Source organism: Corvus kubaryi, unplaced genomic scaffold (genome assembly GCF_017639235.1).
Source record: "Corvus kubaryi isolate FWS band 111438036 unplaced genomic scaffold, C.kubaryi_AGA036_p1.0 split3-73, whole genome shotgun sequence".
NCBI lineage: Eukaryota > Metazoa > Chordata > Aves > Passeriformes > Corvidae > Corvus > Corvus kubaryi.
Genome location: NW_024582091.1, coordinates 29,245,072 through 29,252,846, shown reverse-complemented (window position 1 = coordinate 29,252,846; position 7,775 = coordinate 29,245,072).

Sequence of the window (7,775 nt, the reverse complement as noted above, 5' to 3'; positions counted from 1 at the left end):
CCTTTATAAGCTTGAACTTACACTGCGGTAATTGGAAAATATTATCACCTTGTCTAGTGTGTCTTTTCCAACATGATGCAATTCCCAATTCTTTAGAAGTTTCACAGTTGGAAGGGAACCAGGGAGTTGAGAAGCGGAAAACTTGCTGACTTTGAAAGATAAATACTCAATTTCTTTGGATTTTCTTTTCTTGTGGAGGTAGCTGTTGCTTTTAATGCTTCAGAGTAGCCTTGTCTTAGCTACTCTGCCTGGTGTTCCCTTCCTACAGACCTACTTTGGAATCTGCTCCTGATGCCCACTCCTGTGCAGGACGTGATGCTTCTAAGCCAAAAGTTTGAAAAAGGCCAAGTAGTAGTTTTCAAGGATTTTCAATTCCTAGGTGTCATAGGTTAGCAAGCGTAGTCCCGGAAGGGACATCCTTGCTAAGGGGTGCTTACAGTTTCCTCTGGGAACTGACAGAACCTATCAGCTGGCCAGTTTGAATATGGACAATTTTCTAAGCCACTTAAAGTTGTGATCACCTCTGTGATCCACATTTAAGAATAGGCAAACTCCCCCTCCAATCGCTCTCTCTCGTTTCCGGCGCTGGCACAGGTGGCTGCAGGCCCCGTGTGGGGGCCAGCGGGCCCGGCCAGGCCCTGCCTGGGCCAGGCCGGGCCGGGCCACGGCCATCCTGGAGCCATGGACCTGTTCCAGCCGTGGAACCCCCCCCACTGCCTTGCCGTGGGCAGCCGGAGCGGCTCGGCTCTCCCCCCTCTCCACTGCGATAAGAAAAATTCAACATTCCAGCTGCAAAGCTGCAAGGCCGAGGTGAGAGTAACCCTTTTATTGCTGTGAAGAGCTGAAAACCTGAGGGAAGAGAGAGAGGAGATGCTTAAAGCTGAAATTCTGTTGTGAAGCTATGATATATCAGAGTATCCTGTTGTAATTTCATGAAGATATGGGGGGTGGAGTGTTCAACTCGTGAGCAAAAGCACCTGCGCTGAGATAGGCAGATGCTGACGCAGCTGTAATTTCATGAGAAGTTTGGACAGGGAGAGATGAACCAGATGAGGACTTTTGCTCCGAACGGGAAAGGAGAAAACCTCAGTCCGTAGAGATGCTCCCAGAGATAGTCCTAACGATGAAGATGATGAAGACCCTTTGCTCCCAGGGAAGGAGAAGGGCCTCTGTTTTTGTTTCTGAATGGCTCAACCTTAAAATTGTACCCCAAAAAACTTCAAGAGTGGACCCTCGAAGGCAGTTGCGGGAAAAGCTGCAAGTCGGGGGAAAGGACTCACACGCAGGCAGAGAGACTCCTCTTCCTAAATGGACTGAACGATATTTGGAAGTGGGCGGCTGTCTCGTTGTGATAATGTTTTCATAGCATGAGCAAGAAGAGACTTCTCTTTCTAAATGGACTGAACAAGGTTATTATGGAAGTGGTAAACAGACTGAACATCTTAAGGGTTGTCTTTTCACATCGTCAGTGGGAGAAGGGAGGAAGGTGGGGGGAGGAGGAGAGTTCTGAAGGTGGTATAATTTTTTTTCTTCTTTTAGGTCTGTTAATAAACTTCTTTATATTCTTTCAAGTTTGGTGCCTGTTTTGCATTTCTCCTAATTCTTATCTCACAGCAGATAAACAGTAATGAGTATTTTGGACCAAACCACTACACTAAATTGGTGTTTCCGCCCGGTTACAAACCGAACCCGCGACACTAGGTGAAAATTTAAGCCACTTGGGTAAATTTTCCACACTCCATACAAGTGTTTGATTCAATCAGCTGTCAAAATTATTCACTGTCTCTTTGTCAGCCTTCTGCCTTGTATGCTGAGACTTGTGTTTCCCAGCTGTACCTAGGTAAGCACTGGAACTGCCAATGTTTAGAAGGCTCTGCAGGAGTATGCTCTTCCAGTCCCCGGTGGGAGGTATGTTAGTAGTCCATCTATTGTTCCCAGGAGAACTGGTTACAGTTTTTCTTTGTAACTTTCTACTACAGATAGTGTCACAATTTCCTACAGCCTTTTTTGCACTATTTTTCCAAACTTCCTTTTTGAAATGCAAAAGCAATGCAGCCTTAGCCGGTCCCCCAGCTTCCCCTCTCTCAGTTGTGGGGCCATCAGCTCCCTGCTGCCTGGTTTTCAATGGCTGGGTCTCAATCAGGAGGTTAGGAAAATGTAAGTACAAGTAAAGTGAAAGTACAGGCATTCACAGATATGTTTTGATTGCCTGTAGTGCTGGAAGTCAGGGGTGCTTGGGAGACAGTTGCTGGGTAACTTCCCTGTTAAAACTGCAAGTCTTCAAATATATCAGTAAATCTCTGTAAATCCTGTTGATTAATCTTAATTTACCTATGAACTGTCTAAATATTTGCATAGACATTACTTCTGTCAAATGAAATAAGTCAGATTCCCATGAAAATATTTTTTCTAATGTTACTTGCTGTTGTCCCAGTGCTTCTGTCTGTCATCCATTTCTTTAGGGGAATGGAAGCATTAACAGTCATGCTGCTGAACTGGAATAGTTACGTATTTGGCCCACTGGGCTTACACTGCTGGAAATGTCCTTGACTTGATTGCTTTCTCTTCCAATAAGAACTGGGGTGTCCCTGTTCAATCCCTACTGGAACAACCTATAGAGAGTTTGCCACTGTTGACTCTTCTTCAGCTAAAGGTAGGGGAAGAAGGTTGCTGTAGGTTGCCCATGCTGATCCTCTAGTAGAAGTGAAGCCTTTGAGTTATGTTCATAAATGCACTAGTTCCTCTTGGTTTAATTTATAATTTGCATGTTGTCTGTGGTTCTGTGAGAAGGGATTCCCCATGCGTGCTACGATTTAAACCCTGCCGTGTGTACCCTCAGCTTCTGAGGGTGGCGGGTTTGGGCTTGGAACTGAGAAATTGACTTTTTATATATGATAAATGTGAATTTCTTTATAGCTGTCAATTGAGTGCTACTTCAGGCTTTTCTGTTTATTTGATACTCCTTTTTTATCCAGTGTGGCAGTTCAGGTGTTCTAATTCGTGAGAGATGTGGGGTGTTATAAGACAATTCGGAAAGCCAGCAGAATTAGGGTGCTCCTTTAAGTGTTAATTGAAGTGTTATTTTAAATCCAGGTCACATATTACTAACTTTTATTTTAAAATGAAAGACATGGCAATTCTATGTATTATGACCCCCACTTACTAAGTTAATGGGGTTGTCTTGAGTGGTCTGGGTAAGTAGGCAAGTGTACTTGGGGCTGTGTCAGTTTTATGTTGTTTTCCACACCCAAACTTGTCTATTACTCAGTAATTGCAATTTGTGACCCGAATCCTCTTTTTTTGGTGCAAAGTATTTGCATTTGTATGTAGTGCCAAGAGGGGGCAGCAGCTTCCTTCCAATCTTCAGCATTAACGAGCTTTGAGAAATGGAACCTATTGTTTTGTGGGTCGGTTGTTCGTTTTTTTGTGGTTTGGTTGGTTGGTTGGAGTTTTTAATTTAAAAGTATAGAACAACTTTATTCATTAGGACTATTTCTAGTAACATGTAATCTTAAAATAATTAACATCCAGTCTAATTGACATCCTGTAGCAACTAGTTTGCAGATGGCACATCTTACAGTTAAAAATTGTGCTCTCTACATATCAGCGAAGCATATGTCCAAACACTCATAAACACAGACATGTATAATTTCATATAGCTCTGCATTCATGACTTGCTAAAAACCACTTGATTATCCCCATCAATTACTTAAAAAAATGAGTGCTCTGCTCTCTTACAAGCTCAGAGACGTGGAGTGAAATTTTTTATCTCTTGTTTGTGCATGGGTTAAGGCTTTCCAAAAGAAGGGACCAAATGCACTGATAAAACATGAAGTGAGATACCAGGTAGGTTCATAAATACTCCTGCCTGCACTTTGCCAGTGCCCTTCAATCATGATACAGAACCAGCCTTGTCCTGGAATATTTGCTGGAACAGAGACTGCCCATGGTCATGTCAAACTGGTGAGGAGAAGCGGGGAAAAAAAAGGAGATGACAATTGCGTTTTGCTCTGGTCCAGTTTCAGACAGAATCCTCTTGGTTGGAGAAGGAGGAAGGTCAGTTCACATTGACCCACCATCATCTTTACTGCTACTCGTTTCCAGTGACCACCAGATGATAGTCCAGTCTCCAGACCTTGTTTTTTGTCATCAACCAGGTGATCAGTAGAATGTTCAGAGACATATTTATGTCCTTGGTGCTGGTCCTTGTACAGTGATGCGATTGTACTGTAAAGGGGGGAGGACGGACCATGACTTCATATGTTAAAAAGTTACCTATATGCATGAAATACTTACCTTAAAGGAGTGTGAATGCCATCTGCAAGGCCCTTGTATGACAGTAGAGAATTTACTGCAGCATTATTAATAAAAGCATGGCTCTCTTTGTCTTGTGGCATGTCAAAAAAGGCTTGTGCCTTTTTTGATGACACACTGGAAGCGCTTGGATAAGTGTGGAAGAGAAGGTGCATGAACCATCCACAACCTTTGCACATCCACGTATGACACCAGCATTTCCATATGACAGGCATGCTTTATCCAGGTCACCTTATTCAAATTTTATAAAACTGTCTGTCAGAACAGATGGTGTCACTTAAGGATAAAAAGCTTAGCCATAGATGTGAAGAAAAGCTGCCTCTTCAAGTGAGGTCTGCTAGCTCGTCTTAGTCTTTATCGCCCCTGTCTTTCACCCCGTGACAGAGGACTTTTCACAGGTTTGTGGTTGGTGTTTTCAGAGGCCTTTACATTTTCAGATAGGTTTGATTTGTTGCTACAGCTCTGGACAGGTGGCAGTGTATCTATCTCAGTTCGCCCATCTGTGAAATGGGTGTGTGCCTGGGCCAGAGAAATTAAGATGCACAAAACACATTTGTAAAGACCGGTCTCTAGTGAATGCTCAGGGGGTTAAGTCATTCATACCAGAGGTGGGGTGGTGGGTAGTTACTGTCTTTCTGAGTCTTTTCTCCCCTTGTTTTATGGCAAGCATCGCCATCTTCTCTGCTATCTGCCACTCCTCATGGAGGAGGTCTCCTGATAAGCTCCCTGTCGCGGGGCAGGCATCAGCCATTGCTGTGTGTTTCTATACTGTTTGTTTTAAATTGTTCTTGGTGTTACTTTTAAGCCTAGAATTTTGGCTCCCTCCCTACTTTTTTGCCTGCCTTCTAGTAGGCAACGTACATGTGTTTTTAAAGTCTATTATTGTCTGTTGTCATCTGATCTGGCTGAGAGAATGTTACCAGCTTTGAATAATTTGTTATGTTTGTAAGTTTTCTCACTCTTTTTGGTAGCTCAGATTTTGTAGGAGGAAATGCTGAGTATTCAGGGTATTGTTCCTCTTCGGGTTAGCCAATAATGCAGATTATTAATGCATGAAGGGAGCTTTTCCTGTAAAGTCTGTTAAAAATTTTGTGTCTAGTCAAAATTATGGATTCTTGAGGTCTGTTCAGGGTGATTATTCAGGGCACAAAAGCCTTAGTATTATGTCGTATTTGTTGACTTATATGTTTTGCTATGGTGAAAAATTATGTTGTGCTTTAACTCGATTAAGTTGTCTCCTTCCTGGATTTCTCTTTTTTATACTTGTGACTGTACAAAAATAAACAGAATTGTAATCTCTTGGATGTCACATGGCAGAGCAGTAGCTGTGTTGTGAGTGTCTGAGTAAGTAATGAATTAACTCAGGCCAGGACAAGAGGTTACTGAATAACCTTTGCCTACTGTAAATGGCAAAGGTTTTTCAGGACTTAATAGCCGCTTAATGTGAGGCGAAGCCTAAACAAATTGGTGAAGTTTGAATGAAAAAGTCTCCAAATTCTCATGTCGAGACTATACAATGAGATAGCACAGAAAGTCAGATGTGAGGCATCCTCCTTATCACTGGTAGCATGAGTTTTCTCCAACTACGGATGTCTTCCCTCTTGTCTTTATCTAGTTTAGAAATATTTTATCTGACTCCTTGTCGCGCGTCCTTAATGGATTGTAGGACTGTACCGGGGGGAGCAGGGGGGCTTCAAAAAAAGGAAGCCCTCAGGAGAGGTTTCTATTTTAAGTTTGAAACTGATTGTGCAGAAATGGCACCTTCTTTTTAAATAAGGATGTTCTGTGAAACTCACTCTGTCTTCAATAAATCACGGGCATCACAATGTTAGTCTCGTTAACCCCACGCAGCTATGGCAGGGTAATTTTCAGTGTAGGTATCAACAACACTGATGAGTTTCAAATGAAATGGTAAATTCTGCTTTCACACTGTGCTAGTCACAGTGGAGGCTGGAGGTCAGTACAAACTTACATCATAGCTGACATTGGAAAGAAAAGGTCAGTACACAATTTTTATTATGGAAAATAATAAGGAAAAAGGAATGCAACAACATAACCTTGTCATTCCTTGGGTCTGGCCTGGTTACAGGCTGAGGAGCCTTTAAGATGTCCACTTGCTGAGCAAAGCGTACCTAGTTTTGGAGAGAGGGGGGACAGAAGAATACAGATGTGTTTCTGCAAGTTTGCTTTTCAGTGGGCATCTGATCCTGCAGGACTGCTATGAGACCACAGACTCCCTTCTTAGAACTCTCTTCATTTTTTCACTTTTTGTTTTAATCATAGTGATCCACCAAACAGGTAAGGACAGTTAGGCATCTGCTCCTGTGGGACCTATAGCCTGATATTCACATCCTGTGTAGAGAATATTTTGTGCCTCAGACAGGGTGCCACTAAGATCTGCCCATGGAGTGAAGAACTGCCAGCTCTTTGGCAGTCAGTGGGAAAAATCTGAAGGATGTCTGTATTAAAAACTTCATCTTCCCAGGTTTTAGCCATGCCAATAATGCAGGCCAGCCACGGGATTCACAAGCTGCTTCTAATGATTGGAATCCAACCTCCTTTGTTTTTTTAAAATAAGGAGGCAGGGAGGGATCTGTCATTTACACACAGGTGTTGAGAGACACTGCTGTGACTGCTGCTGTTTTAGCTCAGTGCTCACAATACTCTCAGATGCCAGGGGTGCAGATCAGCCTCAGGGCTTTCCCTGCCTGCCCCCATCTCTGCAGACTGCTGAAATGAGTGGGCTACTAAGCTGGTTGAACCCATTCTGTGGTTGGTGTCTGGAGAGGGAGGTGAGGCCAGGCCGTTGATCCAGGGAAAGACCATAAAAGGAGAGCAGGTGATGCTCTAAGCAGGACACACCCTGAGCCAGGAAATCCTAATTCCAGTCTAGGGCTAATTTTAATTTATTGCCTGTTGGATGTAAAGATCGTGGTAGGTACTAGGGTAGGGTTTAATATCTGATGCTTATCAGCTAAAAGAAATACTCTAGAATTACAATTGGTAGGAAAAAATGATTTTGTATTGAGCATTAGAAAGGTACTTGATAAAAGAAATAAGAATTTGCTATCTACTTGCCAGTCTAAGGAGGTGAGAGCAAAGAAAATTTGTGTTTTTCCTGTGGTATTTTTGGAACCTTTGTTGTAGTTGCTTTTTAAAATTTCTGTTTTAAATATAAGGCACCAGCTGGAAATGCATGCTGTCATTTTTTGGTTTCAGTTATAGGTAGCTGACAACATTTTTTACACTTTCTTACCTCAAGAGCCACCTCCTTCCTTTCCCTTGGTCAGACATATGCAGTTACAGTGCTGCCCCTGTTCCCAGCAAAGTCAGACTTGCTGTCAATAGCAATGGGACAGGCAGGTCCTTAGTTCCAGGAGCAGTTAATATTTAACTTTCCTATGGACTCTGACTTGGCTTTACTGTTCCAAACCACTGGGAGTGCCTGCTCAAGGAAGAAG